Source organism: Heliangelus exortis, chromosome 2 (assembly GCF_036169615.1).
Source record: "Heliangelus exortis chromosome 2, bHelExo1.hap1, whole genome shotgun sequence".
Lineage (NCBI taxonomy): Eukaryota > Metazoa > Chordata > Aves > Apodiformes > Trochilidae > Heliangelus > Heliangelus exortis.
In genome coordinates this window covers 37,379,516-37,401,582 of record NC_092423.1, presented here as the reverse complement: position 1 = coordinate 37,401,582, position 22,067 = coordinate 37,379,516, and the positions used below count along the sequence as shown (strand labels likewise).

The 22,067-nt window shown below is 42.5% G+C and overlaps 1 long non-coding RNA gene across 1 annotated transcript in view; it reads right to left on the bottom strand.

Annotated features, from left to right (window-relative positions):
- LOC139792374 (uncharacterized) overlaps nt 1-22,067 on the bottom strand; it is a 100,573-nt gene that overhangs the window by 11,194 nt on the left and 67,312 nt on the right. The window contains exon 3 of the long non-coding RNA XR_011724233.1: nt 13,351-13,605. This is a non-coding gene — a long non-coding RNA (uncharacterized lncRNA). The remainder of the gene's footprint in view (nt 1-13,350; nt 13,606-22,067) is intronic.

Genomic DNA, 22,067 nt, shown 5'->3' with positions numbered 1-22,067 from the left:
GAACTGAGCTTTCACTTAGACAGTGCTTCTCTTTTCCTTATCACCTTTTCGGATTTTTTTCTGATCAATAAGGGATGTGCAATAGTTTTCAGACAGCAATGGAGATGGTAAATAATTATTTTGAAGATGTGAAGTGGCTCTTAACACTCAGATTTTTGGTGTCCGGTCTTGACAAAGAAAGGGAATAAAACACTCATAAGAAAGGCAAAGAAAAGGAAAGTGTAGGTAATAAAAGGATCTTTTCTTTCAGCTGATGACTTCTGAACCACGTTGACATTGCACACTGTAACCATTCTTGAGAAGACCAAGCAGCTTTGGAGAGCACCATAACCGTATAGCTTTACTGATCTGGAACCATGGATTTTGAAGATTTCTGAAGATTCAGCATTTCAGAGTTTCAAGGATTCAGCATTTACCTGCAGTGTCAGGGCTGAAGAAAGGCAAGGACATAACACAGTCAGATCAGACACTGCATAATATGTGCTAATCCAGCAGAAGCGAAGATTATGGTTTTTTTAGATAATTTCTTCTCATGGGTTCACAACTCTGTTGGAAAAAGATGTAATCTTGGGCTGCAAGACTAAACTCTTGAAGCAAGTGGCACACACAAAATGAGGAGAACAAAAACAAAAATGGAGAAAGCAGCAAAAATGTGATTTTGCCAGCGTGGTTGCTTCTTGGTTCCCTTCCCTAGCTCACCAGTCAAGTTATTTCTTTGGCTTGACTGGATAACCTTGGTATACTCAAAGTCACAGGTAGCCTGGGGCTGGGGTGCTAATAGAGCTAGAAAGGCTCTATTTTCCAGGCTACTTGTTCTCCCAGCCCCTGGGTCAGACTGTTGACCTCCCCAAAGGTCTATTACCTAGTTTCCAACACACAAATTTTAGTGAATTGATTAATATCCAATACTTTTTTGTTAATAATATTTAAAAGCCTGTCCTTCTTATAGCGTGAAGATAGGGGTTTATTTATTTTTAACTTTGCTGTCTTTTGTGCACAACTTTGTAGAGCAAACTGATGCAGCTTCATTTGTTTAATAGGTCTATATTCCCTCACCCAAAACTGAGGCACCTCAGGCTGCTGCCAGCCTTTCCTCAGCATGTATGGACACAAATTCTAGAGAGAACTGGGCAGTGCCTCTTCTCTCTTCATCACTGAATCTTAGAGGAAAACTGCCCAGAGAAGGCAGCCTGAGACTCCAGGTGGTGAGAGCAGCCAAAGAAAGGGTTTTTGGATACACGGAGAACATTTCACTTTTGTATCACTCTTTCTCTGCTGTGTGCTGGCTGGCTCACATGCTACCTCTCTTCTGACTGTGTCTTCATCTGCTCTTTCCTCTTCTTTAACCTTTTCTATTCAGAGTCACCCTCATTTCACGATCTTCTTTCTGTTTATCTGATTTACTCCTAATTCAACATGACAAAAGAGCGAGAAAGAACACCCGTGGAGCAAACATCCTATTTTTTTGCCATCATTCCAGTGCACCTCATTGCTTATGCATTTTAGCCCTTTCTGTCCTCCATTAATGTCTCATCTACATCAGTTTCAAGCTGTGTAGTACAGAGACTTCCTACAACTTTTTCTTTGCACAAGGACACCTCATTTGTATTTGGTTCATAGTCAGCATTAGAATAACTTAATGCTTAAGACTGACAGAGAGAGTCAAGCTAAGCAGGTGTTGGTACAATGTAGGGTTTTGTTAAGTTCTGAAATAAAAGCACTTGCATTCTAATCCCAATTTTATTTTATTACCTCTTTAGCTTCAGGCACTGGGAGAAACCTTCAATGACTGCATCTTTCCAATCTACTGTTCATTTCCATGCTCAAGTGTAGTTTAAGGCTCATGAACCTTGTGGAAAAAGATGTCCCTTTTTGCTGGAGAATTGGATGCTTAGCACAGGAGAAGCAATAAAATTCAGCAGCTGGGGATGAACACTTTGATATTGCTGAAAGATTCACAGTGATCCTGTGTCTGTGAACAGGAACAGTCAAAAAAGTCTTGCAGGCAGTTGTTGCTTGAAGAAGGCATCTCTGCCTTTTCCTTACGTGATCTGTTTGTTGCCTAGATATCCCTGAAGAAAATTAGAGGCACTGCTCTTTTCTTCTGCATCTCCACTGACATTTTTAAGCACCATTCCAGGCTTTTCACCTCTTCTACTTTATACCACTTGCCTGCAGTGTAGAGCTTCTACTGGGAGGCAGAGTTTAGTTATCCTCTTACAATATTCTCTCTCACAGTATCCTTCTCTAGATGCAGTTTACTGCTTGACATCCTAGTGGAGTTCCACCTGGGTGAATTCAGGAATCTTCAGGGCTAAATCACTGTCCAGGAATAACTCCTGAACAGCAAACCATAACCATAATTAAAGAATTGGGGTGACCCATGCTTGGAAGGGTTTTGTCAGCAAAGATACAAACAGATGTGTAGACCTGAGAGATGCTATGGAGGAACCAGCTACAAGGTAGGCTGGAGGTAGTGCTGCCAGGGCATGGGGCTGCTGCACATAGACTTAGACCTACCTACTTTGGACTGAAAGGGCCTCTGGAGTCCAGCAGCCCATGTCATTTATTTCCTCACCATACTGCTTGTGGAAGCCGTATGAAGAGGGAAAAAAGCATAAGAACATAAATCTATGAAAACTCCAACAGGTGATTATGCAAAATTCAAGTTGTGGCTGGATGCATGTGTTTTCTCATTGAGATGGCTTTCACATGATTACAAGGAACCAACCAGAGAAAATCTGTCTTTGTGCAATCTGTTTGTGTACTTTTTTCATATTTTGGTTGTGTGTTTGCGTGTTGACCTGCAAAAGAGGAAAGTCAGCTGAGGAAAAGGGAGCATATTAAAAAAAAAAAAAACTGCCAAAACTGACTGTATACCCTCCAATGAAAAAAAAAAAAAATTAGTGTTGCCATGCAGCTTATTACTACCATAGCCAGGTAAGAAATTACATTCCTGCCAAGCATTACAAGACCATCCCAGTTAGCAAACTCTTTTACATGTCCAACTTCTTAGTGTCTGATCAGCAATGAATTGCATTCCTAGTGGGTCAATAAAGAGTTTTCAACATGCCAGAATCAGGACTAGTTTTCACAAGTTCACTCAGCAGACTAGCAAAACCAAGACATTCAGTGCAAGCCTCTCTGTACAGTCAACTATTTAATGGTGAGTTTTAAAATTGTGAGGGGTTGTTGCATGCTCTTCGACAAAGATAAAGCTGTTGTTTTGCATTTCAGTTTCTTCTGACAGCACTTTTTTCTTTCCACCCACTTAGTTTGCATGTCTTGCAAAGTGCAACTGATTCACTGATTTTTTAGTATAAAAAAGGTCTTAAACAATTATTTTCTTTTCATGCAGAAATGCAGAAAAATATTTATTCTATCAGCTTGGAGTTAAAAGAACAAACAACATGAGTGGCAGAAAGTTTGAAAAGAACTGTGAAACTGTCAGCATCACAGAGCTAAAGCAATCACAGAATCAGAGCATAGTGGAAATGATCTGGGAACTTTGGAAGGACTTATCCCTTTGTATTCACCCTTGTACTTCATGTCCAGAAATGTTGAAACCCTGCTAAACAGACTCCTATTTATCTGCAAAAATATATTACTCAAGTGGCAGTGACAATATTGACACTGTATTGCAGTGTTATGCAGTATTGCCTGCAATGCTTTTTGGTAAAATAAAATGTGATTCATTTAGTGTGTCCTGGTCCCCAAATAGATACATTGCCAGTCAGCTGATTTTTACAGTGCAACATACAGAAAACCAAATCCCAGTGAGGTAGTTTCAGGGATTTATCACTTATGGCAACAGCTATGGTATATTGTGGCTATTTGCAGTTTGCAAGAATAGATTCTCTCCTTCAGAGCACCATGGTCATGGCAATGCATCAACTATATGAGGCCATTATACACTTTTATAGGCACAATTAAAAGGACTGAATGAGTTTGCTGAATATATTCTCTGTGTGGGGTAATGCTTGACTGTAATCATCATATAGAAGCATGCAAGTTATCTCGTGTGACCTGATTAGTCAGAAATAGTGTTTCCACTCTGTGGCATGAGATTGTTATCAGTTGCAATAAAACAAGCAAGACTCTACTTGATGTGAACTGCGTGCTGAGAGCATCACTGAGTCTTTGAACTTGTGTATGAAGCCTTTGAGAGATTAACTCTTAGAAACTGAAATGGAGGTAGAGCAGGCAGCTTCACAACCTGATTGTGATAGCAATGACAGGATGAGATAATGAACTCGTTTTGCGAGAGCAACTACCAAAACTGCTTCTCAGAGTAACAAGAAGTGTTGATTTTATCTGTAACCTAAAGCAGGCCAGTTTCAGCCTGAATAATGTGTCCCCTGTCTAAACTGATTTTTGCAAGGTATACAGCAAGTTCTTCTGTCAGGAATTTGCTAGACTCAGACATGCTTTATCAGATGACTGCTTAACACAGAGAGGTACTCCCCTGCCATCCTCTGATCTCAGCTTACTCTTTGCTTTGATTCATCTGTACAGTGGAGTTACAAGAACCTAGAGCCTACCTCCCACTTGGTCTGGGATGGGCTCCCTCCCTCAGCTCTTCTTGCACCTGGAGGCCTCATGCTTCTCCTCCCATCTGGGCTGTGGTCTTTCCAGTTTCCCATTCTCTAATTTCAGAGAGATGTTTGGGGTTTTTTTTCAGTAAAAAGCATGTCCTTCAAGTGTTGTTCCTTCCTCTTGTACAGGAACTGAGTGATAACAAGAACAGCAGAGCACTTGCTCTACCCAGCTGACCTTCATGCCTTCCCCTGTCTACCTTCATCCCCATTTGCCTGCAAAGGGGCACATCATAATGAACTCAGTCCCCTCAGATTAAACCTCTTTCCCAAGGTGTCCATGGTTTTGACCCAGTGTCTTTGGTTTTCAAGTTTGAACACTTCAGTATCACTGAGGTCTCTGGGTTCAGGGTCTGGCTGCCTTTTCCTCCTCCTTCAGTCCCTGTCACTCCTGATTCTTGGGGTTCAAATACCTTCTCATCCCAAAGGCTTTATCCAACATTAGCCATTTCACAGTCTCACAGCTTTTCAGTTATTACTGCTGGTTTTCTATCCAGCCTGTCCTCCTGGCCCTTCCAAGTATTTCTGGGGTTCTTTCTTTGAACCAGTGTGGTCCAAACACATATTGCCAAGCAGGACTCTGGGTGCCACCTGTGTCACTCCAACCAAGACCTTTCTTGTCCTTGATGTGAGGCAGTCCTCTCAAACACACCAATGAATGCTTCTAGGCTACTTTATTTAGCTGTCATTTTATTCTTTGGTATCTCTTTTCCCTGGAAATCCATACCATGGTCACTATTATTCTACCTGCAGAGCAGACAAGTAGCACCACAGCTTCCCTGCTGTATGTCCTCCTGACATTTCTCTAATGCCACTTATTTCTCCACACATTTTTCTCTGGGAAGGCCAAATGAAATGATACAGTCACACAGCCTTTTCTTACAAGCACAAGGGTGCTATTCAAGTATAATGGCCTTGGATATTTCAGTATTTCAGTAAATCAACAGTTCAACAGTTTCAGTAAGGCAAAGGTAGTTCCACCTACCCAAGTTAACTCTATGCAGGATCCCTTTTCTTCAGATTGCCAAATCTCCCACCCTGCCAGGCTAAGAGGGTCCCAAAATTCTGTGTGTGCCCACCCACTTTTCCTACCTTTGTGTACCAATGACCCAGTCTTCAGTAAGGGTCAAGCCAAATACCTCCCAAGTTCTCTTTCTCAGCTGGCTGTCAGCTACTGCCTGATATCTTTTAACATCTGGTCAAAAGCAGCTGCTCATCTGTTCATACACTACTGCCTTCCTGAATTTAAAGTCCCACTTTTTGTTTTTACCCTATTCCTGGTCACAGAATGCCTGGGAGTGGCACCAGATTCAGGCAGACACCTTTCAAAGATTCAGGTCTTTAGTGAATGCCTTCTGGTCCTGCCATGAACATCAATAAACTGCAAAAGGAAATGTTCTCTTTAAAGATAAAACTGATTTAAAAATTACTCTCACACATGTGGGCCCCACACAAGACAAAGTTCACTGTGATAGGACAATGACACACTAAAATTTGGTTACTAAGTTCAAAAGATACTGAATAAATGCAGAAAAATAACGAGTTAGTCTTAATGAAGATAGTGTCTGTGGGTCAGGAGGTCTCTGCATAGCTTATTGCTGGTGTCTATGTGAATATTTTGGGGAGCACATTGCTATATAGTATATTATATTCTTCCTCTTGATTGCATTATTGCTGACAGCCAGAAATGAGATACTGAGCCAGCTGGATCTCTGCCTCATCATCTTATAGTATTTTCATCTTGTATGTTGTAAGACTGTACTTATAGGTGTTAAATACTTCCAGGAAGTTCTTGGATGCCCTGAGAAAGCAAAAATGAAGATTCAAAAGTGTCTCCAAGTTTAAAGCTTGAATGATGGAGCTGTTGTTTACATATTGGTAGCAACAAAACAAAAAGGGGTAGGTGTTGAGAGAAATTGTAAGCTGGAAAGTCATTTAAGGTCATTCTCTATAAGTAGCTTCTCTGTTTTTTTCAGGTTCTGGTTTTTGATATTGAGAGCTGCAGATATTGAGAGTTGGCACTAATCGAAAACCTGGGCTAATACAGAATCAAACCCCAGAAATGGTAAAGGAATTTACAAACTTTGCAACTCCCTGCTCTTGTTATATTCCTGAGACAAATTCAGACAGAAATCTGGAAACCTATTTCTTGAACAAGAGAAGTTGTGGAGCTGTGCACATTCTGAGCATTTTGTTCAGTGTGAACTGACCGAAGCCCAATGGTACTGAGCCCAATGGTGCTCTCGTTGTTGAGAGGATCAGATGAAGCAGTTTGCAAGAGCCTGGCAGCTTTGCACAGCTTTGCTGGCCTAATTAACACATTTCTGCTCCTGGGGAGAAGGAGCAGACAGTTTCCAAAGCCACCAAAATGTCACCAGTTCAGATGCTGTGCAGGAGGGTTATCTGGCATTACAGGTTACAGTTTTCCCTCTTTACTGCTATGAATACCTAGGAGGGGAAAGCAAATCTGGTTCCCTGATAAAGAATGACTCACTCAAGTTGCTTGGCTTCCCTTTGCTATGTCAATGATAGGGCATTTGGCTGGGTTTCCCAGTGTACCTTTTGTATACAAAATACCTGATCTACATATGTGATTTGGCCTTGTTCTCGCACAGATGTGTGTGAGGGCAACACAGCTGGGTGTTACTAGAGCTAACTACAAGAACACACCCTCCATGAGGATGTGCTTAGGTCCCAGGTTCATGTCTAAGTTTGTCTGAGGCACAGCAGCTGAGGAGGAAAACTGGAAATCAGCATTCCCAGAGCCTTCCAGATAGGAGAGACAGTGGCATGGGGCAGAGCTCCTTGCAGAGGACCAGCAGCAGAGAGCCTCTGTCCCACCCCTGCACATCACCTCTGCTGCCAGGAGTCCCACAGCACCGGGAAAGGAGGCAGTGACACATCTGAAGGCTGCCCCACAAACTGGAGAAGAAGAAACTGCTGATGCTGCTTCCTTCAGGGCTGGCACATGGCTCTGCTGTCAGTGGGGCTTGCCTGAATGAAAGGAATTTTTAAAGGAATTTGGGTCATTTTGTTTTTCTGCACAGAGGATACAAGCGCTCAATGCTTGACCTGGGGGTAATGCAAACAATCCCCACATCCCTCTGTGAGACATCTCTCTCTGAACAAACTTGCTTTATCACTTTGTGTGCTGGAGGCTGTTCTTTTGGTTTTAATAATTTTTATTTCAGTAGCACCCCGAGGTCCCTACCACAACCAGGCCATCACCTTCTTAGCAATACAGAATGTAAAGCAGCACCTTCCCCAAGGAGGGGCTGATCTTAGCATGTCCTGGAGGGGAAGGGAGGATGTGAGGGAATTAAGGTTCAAGAGCTCTTGAGCAAAGCTCTTCCTCACAGGCATCCATCAGTTTAATGGCTGAGTGAGGACTGGAAGCTGGGTTTCCTGGTGCTGTGGCATGCACCCACTTTTCCAGTCACCCCAAACAGCACATCTGCGCTTTTGGTGAATAACATGGAGTTTGTCCTTTCCCTCACAGTGTGGAGGAAGAGCAGGCCTTTGTGGCAGAGGAGGATGCCTGACTACTGCTTTTTAAAATACATCAAATGACCTCTACTTGCTGTCAGGTATCACCTCACAAATATTCATATAAGAGCTAGTCCAAAGCAACCATCAAAGAGGAGGAGCAAGTTATATCCAGGTCTAAATCCATAACCCTCAGAGAAACCAGGCCTATTTAACAACCCCTCCTAATCCTGCCCTTCAATGAGTACAGTAAAAAGATGACTGCTCTATCTTCAGAAGAATTTGGGATAAATCTCAGTGGATGTTTGCTTTTCCAACAAATCCAGCAGGAGAAAAGAGGAAATGTGTGGTGCAGGCAACAACCATCACTAGCAACATCTCTGCCACACTCTTCCTCAAAGTTTTGACCTCAAGAAGGAGGAAGGTGCCAGACACTCCAAAAATACTCCTCATGTTGTGATTTGAAAGGAGGTGCTCAAAGCACTGTGGCGCTGAACAGCATTATAAGATATCCAAGGTTACATTAGGAAATGAACTAATTTAAAATGAGAAGCCACCATGTGAACTGACAATCACATCTCATTCAGCATGCTGTTATTTATCTATCACGGGAAGCACACATGGTGTTTAGCAGACAAAGGAAAAAATAAAAACCCTGCAGCATGAGTTTGTTAAGCATAATTAGGCATAATCAGATTGGGAGATAGTTTGTCAATTATTTTTGTTGTATTATCCTGTGTTATACTTGTTGGAAAATGCCAGTTTATTAAAAGGGAAAGATTTTGCAGGAAAGGATTTACATAAATGAATTTCCCATTCAACCTTGTTGAAAGAAAACATTCATAGAAGGAAATGCTTTAGAAATCTACTAAATGAAAATATTTGCTTGTCAAATTAACCTTTTGCTCTTACACATAAGCTGATGTGTGTTAAAAATACATTGTGAGTTTTAACAGAGAGTCAATGAAAGGTTGTGGAGTGATCACAAGTAAGCATTCTGGTAATTTCTCTCACTGTAAACTGTAAGGATCTCTGTTTTCCACCCTGCTTTGGTTATAACACATTCTATGAACTGCTTATTGCTAGAATTTGTTTGAAAATGTGATGCAGTGAGGTATGAAACCATATCAAGAACAGGGGTTAGGATGGTGCGGGGTGGCAGAGGCTAGCCAAAAGAATCATGTGAGATTAAAAACACAGACAGGTTACAGACCACACAGGCTGGGAGCAATCCAGGCAGAGCAGTAGTATAATAAATGTCGTAGAGTTTCTTCTGGAAAGAGACTAAAGGAGCCTCAAGGGCAGGTGAATTGACAGGGCTTACGGGAAGAGGGGCGGCAGGGGAGCACAGTATGATACAGAGTGTATTGCTAAGGAAATGGCTGAGCCAGGAAAGGAGGTGCTATAAGGAAATGTCAGCATGAATATTTCATATGTTGACCCTTTTTGTAGTTTCAACATCCTAAAAGACAGCGACTGTAATTGACGTTAGACGCTGGGTAGAGAATATAATGCCTATCCCAGGAGACTGACGTCTCTTACCCAAAAAAAAAAAAAAAAAAAAATGCAGCTCTTAGCTAGGTGACATGCACTCCTATATGTATCCACTGAAGGAGCATCTTTATTATCTGCCTGAACCTTAATTACTCATGGAATATCACCCATGTGTTTTTTTCTTTCTAGCTAATGTTGCAATTTCATGGATAAGGGCATTTCTGGACCAGGCAGGTACAATAAGTCTCAGTAGATGCAGGGTGAAGCCAGACAAGTTGAGACTACACATCTGCTAAGGCATTTCTGCCTATCAGTGAAGGTAAGTAATCATTAACAAGGGCTGCAGTGGATTTTCCACAAATGGAAAATTTAACAAAATAATTTGTTCCTCTAGCACCAAATGCTGCTAATGAATTTTGCAAAGGAATTAGGAAAGGGCATTCTTTGGTCCATGTTATGTGTGAGACCAGACTAGTCCCTTCTGGCCTAAGTTGTTGATTACCCTGAAGCAAACTCTTCTGCTCTCACTAAGAAGAAATTTGTTAACTGTAAGCTAGCTGCATACGCCTCAGGTTCTGGCAAAACCCTTTTATACTAAAAGCTATTTCCATGGCTGTAATCTCTATAAAAAAAATCCTAGGTATAGGATGTGCATTGGAGCCCTTTAAATTATATACCCTCTGGTAGCTGATGCAGTACCTAATGGACTCTTCAAGCACAGGAGTGAAAATCATATGTGCTATGAAAAGGTTTGTGCACAGACCCCAGTATAGGCAAGTACAGCTTTTTCTCTATCTTTTGGGATCACACTCCCTGCTGCCCCTACTTGTGAAATCTCTCCAGCAGAGGTCCCGTCTGGCTGCACCCCAGGCTCCACGGAGGTGCCAGGACTTTGCATTTTTGGATTGCAGGACTGAGGCTCCTGCTGCTCTCTGGGCTGGCCCTGCCTGAACTGTCTCCCTATTGAAGCCTGTTGGACTATGGCCAAGGCAAGCTCTTTGCTCCTTAACAACAGGACTCAGCTACCAAAAGTATGCCTCGTGCCACCCCTATAGTACACAAGGGGCACATACAGGAACCAGAGAGGCCTCACATCCACCACATGAGCCAAAGAGCCTCCATCCATCACCCCACTTGTCCAAGCAATCCAAGGCATGATGCTCACCTGCCAGAAGCTCACTACCCTGAGAGCCCTCACTACCACAGAGCCCTCGTGTCAAGAGGCTGGGCAGAGAGAATCTTCCAGGTGTCCTGTAAGAGAGGGGCTTCCCAGGAACCTTGATGATGATGATGAGAAGGGCTCTGTGCTCTTCTCATCCACCCAGCCACCCCTGAGAGCTGTAAGTGCAGCACGGGCACCGGGCACTAAAAGACCTGTAGATTACTCTTGTTGCTGAAAGTTAGGCACTTAATGGAGTGCCCTTGGACTAAAGACTTCTTTCTCAAACAGGACAATGGCATTGTCTCTTGTGGCACTTCAGCTGGTACAGCCAGTTTCTCCCCAGGAGCTACAATGGGAAGCCAGTATGTACCATGTAGCAGGTGGAAGAGTAAATCCCAGAGTTTGCCTTTACCTTGCTTTAATTTCATCAGGACTTCCCTGTTGTCGTCAAAGGGAAGTTGTTTACTCCAAGTCTATTTAAATATAAATATGGGCTAAAATGCAGGATAAACCAAAGACAAGGAAAACATTTTACTTTTCTATAAACTAGACAGAGCAAATTGCCAGCTGTGAATTAATGCTAAATGGGCACTTTAAACTACTCTGTGGAATGTGAATTTGATCAATTCAGTCCAAGCCACATTAGTCTCATAAAAGCTGAGAGTAGCATTTTCTCCCAAGGGTTTCCTTTGAGGGATATTCCTCTCAGAGTGCAGTATCACAGAGGCAATTAAGGATGATAATTTTTTTTGCATATACTAAGCAACTGGTAAGTCAACATTGATCAAGACATGCTTTCATCATTTTTTTTAACTGCACCTCCAAGTTCACAGTGCAGTTGTTGTCACTGAGCTGACAGAAGCAGCAATGACTAGGGAAAATTATTGTACCGTGACCTACTGAACTAATTTTGACAAGCAAATGCTTTCCATTAAGCTGGCAGGGAAAAAAATACCCAAACATAGTGTTCTCATCAATAGTCTGTGCAGGTGGAAGACAAGGAGGGTATAAGAGTTTTCACTGGCACATTCTTACTCTTCCCTCCCAGATTAATTGGCATTAATGTTCCCAGGTCTCAGTGATGGTTGGAAGCTCATTACAGGTGCTGCTTTGCTTGTATATCATTGTTGTCCCATAAGTATGTAGTTTATTGCTTAGAAAGGATTTCTGGATATTTTCCCAGATGTAAAGTCACAGAGGCTTGTATTGAGTGCTCCAGCTGACAACAACACTACCTGAACACATTCTCTCTTACACAGGCACACACTTGGCTTTGAACTCTGACATTCATCTTATGTCATAAATTCCTTCAATTAAACAATGCAATACATTAGTATAATTGTTAGTGTTGGCCTGAGTTCTCTTTTGGGATAGCTAAGCAGAAGTGTAGCCATGTTGTTGCAGTTCATATCATATATACAGTCTGCTTATATGCATGTAAGGAGTTATTGCTATGACAGTGCTCTTGCTTCAAGGTTACTTATATTAAATGTGTCTATAGTCTTTGTAAAGAAAAACTGTGTGTGCCTCTGTGCTTCCTGCACAACAACACAATGCATTATCTTTCCCCCTGAAGTTATCCTCTTGCCTTCTCTGTGTAATTTTTCAGCCCATTAGGACAAATCAGACTCTAAAACAAACGAAAAGATACATTTAAAGATGCCATTGAGAGTGCAGGGCCATAAAATGGGAATAGAAAAACCAGCATTATCAGAAACAATCCAGTTGTGGCCTCATCTGCTTGTCAGACTTCATCCTTTCCACATTGAACTGCACTATGAACCAATATTAACTGAACTTTGGGAAACCTAGGGCAACACCCAGAAACAGGCAGTTCAGAGGAGGGTGAAACTCCCATCATGTTCCTAACTATCCGGCCCAACTTTGGGGAGAGAATTTTTATTCTGCATGAAATATGAAGGGACACAGAGAAGGATGTGGAAAGCCTACCAAGTGCCACAGGATTGTCACAAGGTGCGACTTCCATCAGCAACCCTTCTACTAATTGGTCTTAAACAGTTTGCCTTAAGTTACCATGCTAACTCCTGGGGTGTGAGTGCCCACACAGCTACTGAATGGTGGTAGGCACACAGTGCTTACCATCTTTTCACTTTTTTTTTTTTTTTTTTTTTTTTGACAACGAGCCAAGAAATAATTTTTCACAGTTGATGGAGTGACGATTTTTAGAGCAGTAGGGTTCATGTATCTCCTGGCCTAACACAGACCTAGTAGAGCCTAAGAGCTCTGCAGGACTGAGTGTCTTCATCATATTGATCCCTGCTGCATCAAACAGAACAGGGAGACATCCTTATTTAAATAAGCACCCAAACTCAACTCCATCAGCTATTGCTGAGCCACATCTGTTTGAATACAAAAATGTTGTTTTGTCAAATGTTTTCAACAGCCTTTTCAAGAAAATCCAGTGTTATTTCACATGGAAAGGACAATGAACTTACTTGATTAAAATGACTTGTTCCGGACGTGGAATGCTCACACCCAGAGCAATAATTAACATGCTCTCAAGAAAGCACTGGGGGCTGGGAGATTTTCCCTTGCTCTGGGATAATAGCCTTAGTCACACTTTACAGTACTGTGCTGTTTCCACAAACTTACCCATAGCGAATCATTTGTTTCTAGGGTGATTCATAGCCACGGCTGCTTCCCAATTTCCTGGGGGCTTTCTGCAGCATGAGGAAGCTTCTCACAGTCTCAGCAAGACCCATGCCTGAAGAGGGCTGTCACCAGCATCCATCCTGGGCTTCTTTGCTGGAGAGAGTGGGTGATAGGGGCAGCAGGCTGAACAATGGATGCTCCTACACGAGCAGATTAGCCTGGCCCTGCAGAGCATCATGTATCTTTTATGGGATGCTGTCAAGAAGAAAACAACAGGTCAGATCCTTGGTGAGAACAAATTAGCCCATCTGCCTCAGCTGCACTGCAGTTGGTGAAGCAGCACCAGCTGATAGGAGCCCAGGATCTAACCCTGTCTGTTGAGCAAAAACTTTGTGTATCTGGGGTTTGAACACTGCTGGAGAAGGGATTACTGGAAGCAAAAGGAGCATAAGGTTTTCGCTTGCTTTTCAGAACTTGTGCTGTTTCCCATGTGCTGGTGCTGGGCAGGCCAAGTCTCTGTGAATGCAGTTTTGACTCTCATGGGGTTGCAAAATGACCCTTGGAATGAGGCTTTCTCACTGAGTTTAGAAGCTCTCAAGCACACTGAATTTCTTTGACGTGGAAGGCTGTATCCCATCCCTTCTCTCTTCAGGTGTCTGACCTGACTCTGAGGAACAGCAGCAGCAGAATTTGCTCCCCTGTGCCACCCCAGCCTGCTGGCACCCACCGAGGACCCTGGAAGGATGTGATGGTGCTGCAGCTCTGCTGCGGTTGCAGCACAGAGAGGAGGGGACAGACCCTCCTGCTCCCCTGCAAGGCACAAACACCATGTGCTCTGTGGGAACATCAAGTGCATTTTGAGGAGTGACAGAAATGTCAGGGCATATCACAAGTGCTTTCATCCCCTCACCAGAAATAAAACACATGTCAGGTCACAGAAGGCTGTATTCACTCTAACCAACAGTGCCGGCTGTTGTCTGGCTGTGCAGGACCTCCCAGCCCCTCCAAAGGCATTTTTGATGCCAAGGAAACAGCATTTTATGAAAAACACTTTCCCCTCCCTCTCAAAGCATTGAGGGTTTGTTGTTTTTTTTTTTTTTTTTTTGCCACTTAAACCTGAAACAAAAGGTCCAGCTATCTGGACCCTGCTGCCTCAAGTACAGCTTCATTTTCTGAGATTTTTCTAGCTTTCATGGGCTGTGGCTAAACATTTTGCAGTTTGTCTTTCAGAAGTTCCCAGATGTCTCAGCTGACACTCCCCTGGCATATATTTCAGGAGAAGAAAGATGTAAAAAAATCCCTGTCACTCATCTGATTGTATTTTTTTTTTTTTTTTTTTTTTTTTTTTGGAGACAGTACTATAATAATGTTGATAAATACTAAGGAAAATTGGCATAAGCTCCACTCTCCTCCCTGGCTGCCAGGACATGTCCAGATTTGGTTTGCTGGGTGATCTGCAAACTTCATTGGCAGGTGGCCGATATGGATTTGTTCACAGTTTTGGCCTGCTCTTTTTCACACTTATTTTACCTCCAGAATTTAGAGGGTTTCCCAGAAGTTATCTTTGCTTCTCTGATGCTGGACAGACAGGGTAGTAATGATCGTGTTTAATAAGTAGGTTTCCAATTAATGCTTTTCAGTGATCCAGTTGCCAGAGGCTGTTTGTTTTATTAATTCTTTGGAAAATCTGCCCTGATAATTTGCCTGGATCTGTTCCATAGTCAAAGTGTGAAATAAATTTTAATAGGACTCGAGGGATGTGTATGTAACCCCTCATATGTCCCCAAGTCTGTCTGATTCCCAAATGAGGTAAAACAGGCCTATTAGCATGTAGCTAATGTTTTGCTTGGTAAAGTAGGCATCATGAATTGATGAACCAAAAAGCAAAGTGTCTTAAGTCTCTACAGATTCAATGAAGAGACTAATTGTTAAATTGAGCACTAAAACAGGTCCATGTTCTTGGCAAATCACCCCGAGGCATCTGTAGCACACTGTGGCAGGTTTGTATCAGCCTTCAGCCTCCAGATGCTTTTGATCCTAGAGGTATTTGAGGTTTTCCACAAGAGGGTTTCTGCCTTCCATCTTCCATCTGAGCTCAATAAAGACCCTACAGCATCACTCACAGATGTAGAGGCTTGTCCCACTGCATTTTGCCAAACATTTTCTCCTCACTCTTATTAAGCATTCAAATATTTGGACCTTTAGCATCTGGGCTTAGTGACCATCCTCTGCTCCACTTGCAGCACTGCCCAGCATGACAAAGTCTTGATGTCTGACTTGAAACCTTACACACTGCTACCTGGACACTTTCTTAGCTGCAATGGTTTTCCCAAAAAAAGAGATGAATTTCCATACTGCTTGGCTGAGAACCTAAAACTTGCCTTTAAATTAATTAAGGTAAGGTGGTGGCATATTAAGACTGCATTTATTCCACAGGCACAACCCAGAGGGCTAAGTCAACAGAAGGCACCCAGCTGTAGTGTTAATTCTTCTCAGTTATCTCCACAGTCTTCATGTTTGGAAGTTCTCCTTAGTTCCACACAGGTACTGCAGCTTCTGTAAATTTCCTCCCCACACAGGACCAACACCAACACATCTTTTTTGTGACCCATAATCTGGTTACTGCAAGGAGGCAGGCCAATGCATGTGGGTTTCCTACTGGTAGCTTTTGAAATGATTAGTTGCATTTTTCCAAAGACTGCCTCAAATGAGCATCAGCCCCACTATTAATAATTTGATTTCAAGGTGAGCTCATGGGCATGGCAAGCCCCCAGCACAGTAATTACTTGTGGTGCTTAAGAGCAAAGAGAGCTCCTGGAAAATTTGATAGAGTACTAATTATAACAGAAAGGTTTTTAATGATTACTTTCTGTTCAAAGACAGAGGAACAAAATAAGGCATATATTCTGCACATATCCTGAGTGCTTGCAAATAAATTTTTCCTTGCAAGAGAGGCCTCATGGATGCTCTAATAAGAAATACTTCAGACCTCTCAGGACCTCTGGCTTATTTAGAGTCCACAAGCAAATGTACCTTGTTTGTGGCACTCTACACAAATTTTGTATCTCTCTGCTTTTAGACCCTCATTTTTTTTCTCTTCATCTCTCAACACCAACAGAACATCGGTCTCTTTTTAACAACACTTACTATGCCAACTAACAACCCTCTAACCAAAATCTTTCCATTTTTAAAAAATCTTCTCTGTGTTCTTTCTGTGACCACACAGCTCCCTGATTCAGACCTGTTGCGTAGTACACCCCTGGTCATGCTGGAAAATTAATCAGTATTGTGGAAGTGTTTCCAAGACCAAGAGCAAATTGACCTTCCTACTCTAGATGGACATTGTTTAGAATCACAGACTCATTTAGGCTGGAAAAGACCTGTAGGTCACTGAGTTCAACCATTAACCTAACTATGCTGAATCCCCACTAAACCATGTGCCTCCCTAGGCACCATGTCTACACATTTACCCCTCCAGGGATGGTGCCTCCATCACTTCCATGTGCAGGATGTTCATGTGCCTGACAACCCTTTCAGTGAAGAATTTTTTCCTAATATCCAATCTAAACCTCACCTGGAACAACCTGAGACCATTTCCTCTTGTTCTATCACTTGTAGCATGGGAGAAGAGACCAACACCCACCTCGCTACAAACTCCTTTCAGGTAGTTGTAGAGAGTGACCAGGTCTCCCTTCAGCCTCCTTTTCTCCAGGCTGAACAACCCCAGCTCCCTCAGCTGCTCCTCCTAAGTCTTGTGCTTTAGACTCTTCAACAGATTGTTGCCCTTCTTTGGACCTGCTCCAGCACCTCAATGTCTTTCTTGTAGTGAGGGGCCCAGAACTGAACACAGTACTCAAGATGTGGCCTCACCAGTGCCAAGCACAAGGGGATGATTTCTGATACAGGCCAGGATGCTGTTGGCCTTCTTGGCCACTTGGGCACACTGCTGGCTCATGTTCAGCTGGCTGTCAAGGAACATCCCCAGGTTCCTTTCTCCTGGGCAGCTCTCCAGCCACTCTTACCCAAGCCTATAGCATCGCATGGGGTTATTTTGACCCAACAACAACAGTATCTTAAAGACTGTTTTAAAATAAACCAACCCTTGTGCCTCAATGACATATAACCCAGAATATTTCTGTGACCCTTTTTATGTTTTACAAGCTGATAAGCTTTACCTATTTTCAACAATTGAGTTCCCAAGTGCATAGGAACTTAGCAAATAAATCCAAAATAATATTAATATAATTTAAATGCATCAGGGATATCATCACATGATATCAGGAAATGAGCCAGCCCTTCTATTTTAATTTTGCTTCAAAATAAATGTATTACAGTAATCTCACTGAAGGTAAATCACAGAGATGCTCAAATGTGATGGATTTATTAAGATATACCGTGTACTTTTTATATGAAATTATCAGCAGAATCTGTGAAGTTTAGCACATTCTTGCATTATAAACATAAATTATTCATAAACAATTTCACCTAAGGGTTTGGCACTGCATGAAGTATAATTTCCAGAAGGATGTGCTTTTTGAGAGGATCTTCTCTTAGAAGAGAAGTACAATTCATTGGATGTTGAGACTTTCATTTTAACAGAGTCATCTGGAATCCAAAGCTGGTGGTCCCTACGTTTGCCCTGTGCTTCAAAAGTATATGGCATATAACCCTTGCTTAGCAAATAATTTAAAAAACAATTTATAAGCCCCTTTTTAAAGTTAATAGCACTCTTACTCTGCCAGGATATTTGATGGTGGGGGAATGCTTCAAATTTTCATTCCCAGAAAACTTCCTTAACTTTGATGTGCTGGTTGCCATCTTGTAATGACAATTGGTAAATGGTAGGACCAGAGAGGTCCATGTTTGGTCTTCTGTAACCAGGCCCATCACTAAGTATGAGGAGCCTGAATGAACTGCCTCGTCTGCACAAGGGCCAAGCTCCTTTTGCAGAAGCCAAAGAAAACTACAGCAGCCCCATTCACTATTGCAAATAGTGGCTTTCTTCTGAAAAATCAGCCTGCTCTTATCCAATGCATATGTGCCTGCTTGAAAATTTTAGCCAGAGTGCTTTACTTTGTTTTATTCATCTACACTTGATCTCATGCTACCAGCAAGTGAGGGAGGAATGCAACTGCACAAGCCATCACACATTTGTGCAAGAACAACCACAGGAGGAAAAACCTGGACAGCACCACTCTCCAACAGACATTTTCATACCCTTTGTGTTTTGTTTTGTTTTGTTTTGTTTTAAACTACAGTGATTTAAAAACAACTGTGATTTTTAAGACTTTCTTCTTCCCAGGCAACAGTGTTTGAAAGGCTGTCTGGAACAGCTCTTGCTTGTCCATTGCTGTAAAGCAGATAATTGATCAAGCTACTGACATGTCTTTGGATTCCTAGAGCAATTCCTTATTCATGGACATTTCTGTCCTATTGTCTTCTAGCAAATGTAGTTAATACCCACAGCAATTCTAGCACCACCTCCAAAAAGTGAAAGCATCCTGTTCACTGCAAAGCAGAGAGATCTGGCACAAGAGGACGGGACAGACCCCAGTGAGAAACCCACTCAGGCACTGGGAAGGGACAGCCACCCATGGGTCTCCTCAAGGCTAACAGATATGGAGCTATTTGGATAAATTACACAAGAAAAATACATCACTCTTCTTTCTAGAAGGCAGTACAATGTTCCTTAATGTTTAAGTGCTACATCGGTTATCTCTTTTTTCTTCACCTTTAATAATCTTCTCTGAAAAACAAAGTTGAGGACTACTTAGTCTCACTTTTTTTTTTTTTTTTCCCCCAATAATTACAAATAACAACTGTTTAAATACTTGAATACATTCTTATATGAAAAAGTAACAATTAAGTATCGAACAGCCTTCTAGAGAAGCCAACTTGTCCAGCATGCTAGTCTACATGATTAGATTGAGTTCTTTTTAGAAGTGAAAAAATCAAATTCCTACAAAAATAAAATACAGGGTGTCATTTCTTAGTGACTGTTCTTCCTTTTTTCCTGATTTAGGAACTAGATTATGTAGAACATATGGGGCCAAATTTCACTTTCATTTGCATCAGCTGAACACAATTTGATTCAACAACAGCAGATCCTAGCACAGTTGATAAGAGACATCTCATTCTGGAGCTCATGGAAAAAAAAAAAAAGGGGCAAATGAATGCTTTCAAACCTCTTTGGTAACACATCCAGGAAAATGAAGCCATTTAGGCAGCATGTGGTGGTGTCACTTTCACAAAACATGCTACTTACTGCCCTCAAAATATAAAGATGGGATACTGTCAAAAAACAGGGAAATACAGTAAATAAGTCAGAGGGTAATGATAATGCAAAGAAGAGCATCAGGAATAAGGAAAGAAGCCACAGAGACCCATCAAACAGAAGCAGAAATATCACTGAGCAACCAAGTTCATGCAGACAAGGAAGGCTTTTAGTTCATCTGTTTTAACTAGCAAGCAGTTTCTTACACCTCCTTAACATGAACACAGAACTTCTACCAACATATGTGTGTATGTATATATATACATATCAATGTGATATTAGCCCCACAGCTTAAAAATATTACTGGAATTTTAACATAAATATTGCTCGATGACTAAATGTAATGAAACAAATCCATTTATTACAGCAATATTTCTGTAGCTGATCTTCTGAGTACATGACCTGCACACAGCTGACTACATATTTTCTTGTTCATGTTTGCTGTTGGATCTAAGGACAGGGTTCCTGGGGAAAGTGGAGGAGTGGTGTTGGAGAAGCAACACAAAGGATTTCAGGCACAGGAAAGCCTGGGAAATCTGCTGGCTTGAGGACATCTACTCTTCTGGCCTGACAAAACACACGTTAACAAGCCTGCAGGTACCTCACAAGGCTGCAGTGCGGCCCAGCTTTGCCTGATGGTATTCCCAGTGTGGGTAACACAGAGCTGTCCTGTCCAGCAGGGATTTATCTGAGTGCATATGGTGGCTTTTTTTGGGGTCAAAAACAAAGCCATTTAAAAAACAGCAGACAGCTTCAGTGAAAATGCAGGGAAAGTCTCATGAGCTCCCTAGGAGCAGACTCCAACCTCCCGCTGTGGAAAGCTCTCAAATTTTGTGGAGTGGCTGGCCCAGCTCCCTACTCTGCTGATGTGAACTGCCCTGGACCCCTCATACTGGGAGCACCAGCAAGAAGGTTCACAGGACCATGTCAGGGCAGTGCTGGTGGGAACAGGGTGTCCCAGCAGCATGGTGGGACGAAGTAACCATCACAAACAGGAGCAGCCTTCTCCATTTTCAGTTGAGAGAAGCTACGTGGAGAAACTTTCTAGGGAGAACACACTCCTACCCAGGCAATATTCAGTGTGGGCTGGGTTGCACGCACAATTTACCAGCCCCAAGCAGGTATCTTTACTCAGTCCTGCCAGCTATATCAGCATCTGCTTCACCTTCAACCAGAAAACCCTTAGTCCCTGCAGTCACACCTCAGGAATAAGGTGGCTCCCCTCAGGGACCTGCCTCACTGGTGTGGCATCACCACTGGCAGGTCCCCCTCCACCCAACCCACGTGGAGGTTCAGATGACCTGGGTCAGGGCTTGTGGGATGAGCCTCAGAGGAAAGAAGCTTCCCTCATTACTTTCAGTTCCCCTTAGCCAGCCACAGAGGTTTTGAATTATTCCTGCCTACTGCACCAAAGCACAGACTATTAGGTGATGTGTCAGCCTGTAATTTGTTTCACCATGTGAGCCCTTATGCCTGAGCAGTTCTGTTCCCTTTTCTTTCAATACAGCCAGTTCATCTTTTAATTCAATGACAGGCTCTTTTAGCTGGTGGCCTCACAGATCCCCAGCAAACCATTCTCTTTTCTTGGTGGATGACAGGTATGTCAGCACCTCGGATTCTTGAACTCAATTTTTATGCAAGCCACAAAGACAAAGGGGTCATATTTTCTCAGGGAGCATAGCCTGTCCTTCTGAGACGCTGAGCTCTTGTACTGCTCCAGAAACCCCCTTTTGCTTCAGAGAAATGCAATGCTCCTCAGCGTGTCCAGCACCTTGCAGGACCCCACAATTAAGTCATTTCCTGGAGTCCATGGAGTGAATTAGACAGAGCGCCAAGAATTTAACACGGCTTCCTGAATCCATCCCCTGCTAACCATGAGCACAAAACCGTGCTGTGTTTACACAGAAATTACACGACATCGAAACTATACTATTTATTACATTATTACATCTCATCCGTAATTAATTTTCTCTCAGCTCTCTTTTCCCCACTCCCATCTGGAGCATTAATTTCCCTGTTGAATCTCAATGTTTTCTAAAAATTCCTAATGGGACAATCACAGGCACTTGACATACTTGGGCCCCAAAGGGTTCCCTGTGCCAGAATCCAGCTCTCCTGTAAAGATGTCACCTCCTCCAGTCTCTTCTTTCTTTCTCTTGGTCCATGCACTGGATTTGCCTGGGGTTCTACTCCAACAGAGAGGAAGATGAAATGGAAAGGGCTCCCTTCTACTCATCTCTCTTTACATCTCTCTAAACACAGGATCCACAACCAAGACTGGGGGCTGCCCTTAGACAAAGCCTTCTCTCCTTTAAAAACAAGGGAAGAGAAATATTCCTCAAACCAGCATCTTTGCTTTGCAGGATCTGCTCCCTGGAGGAAGGTTAAGATAGAGGGTCGGGGAGAGGTTCAGCATCCTGCAGTCCAGAAATAGGACTGGAGT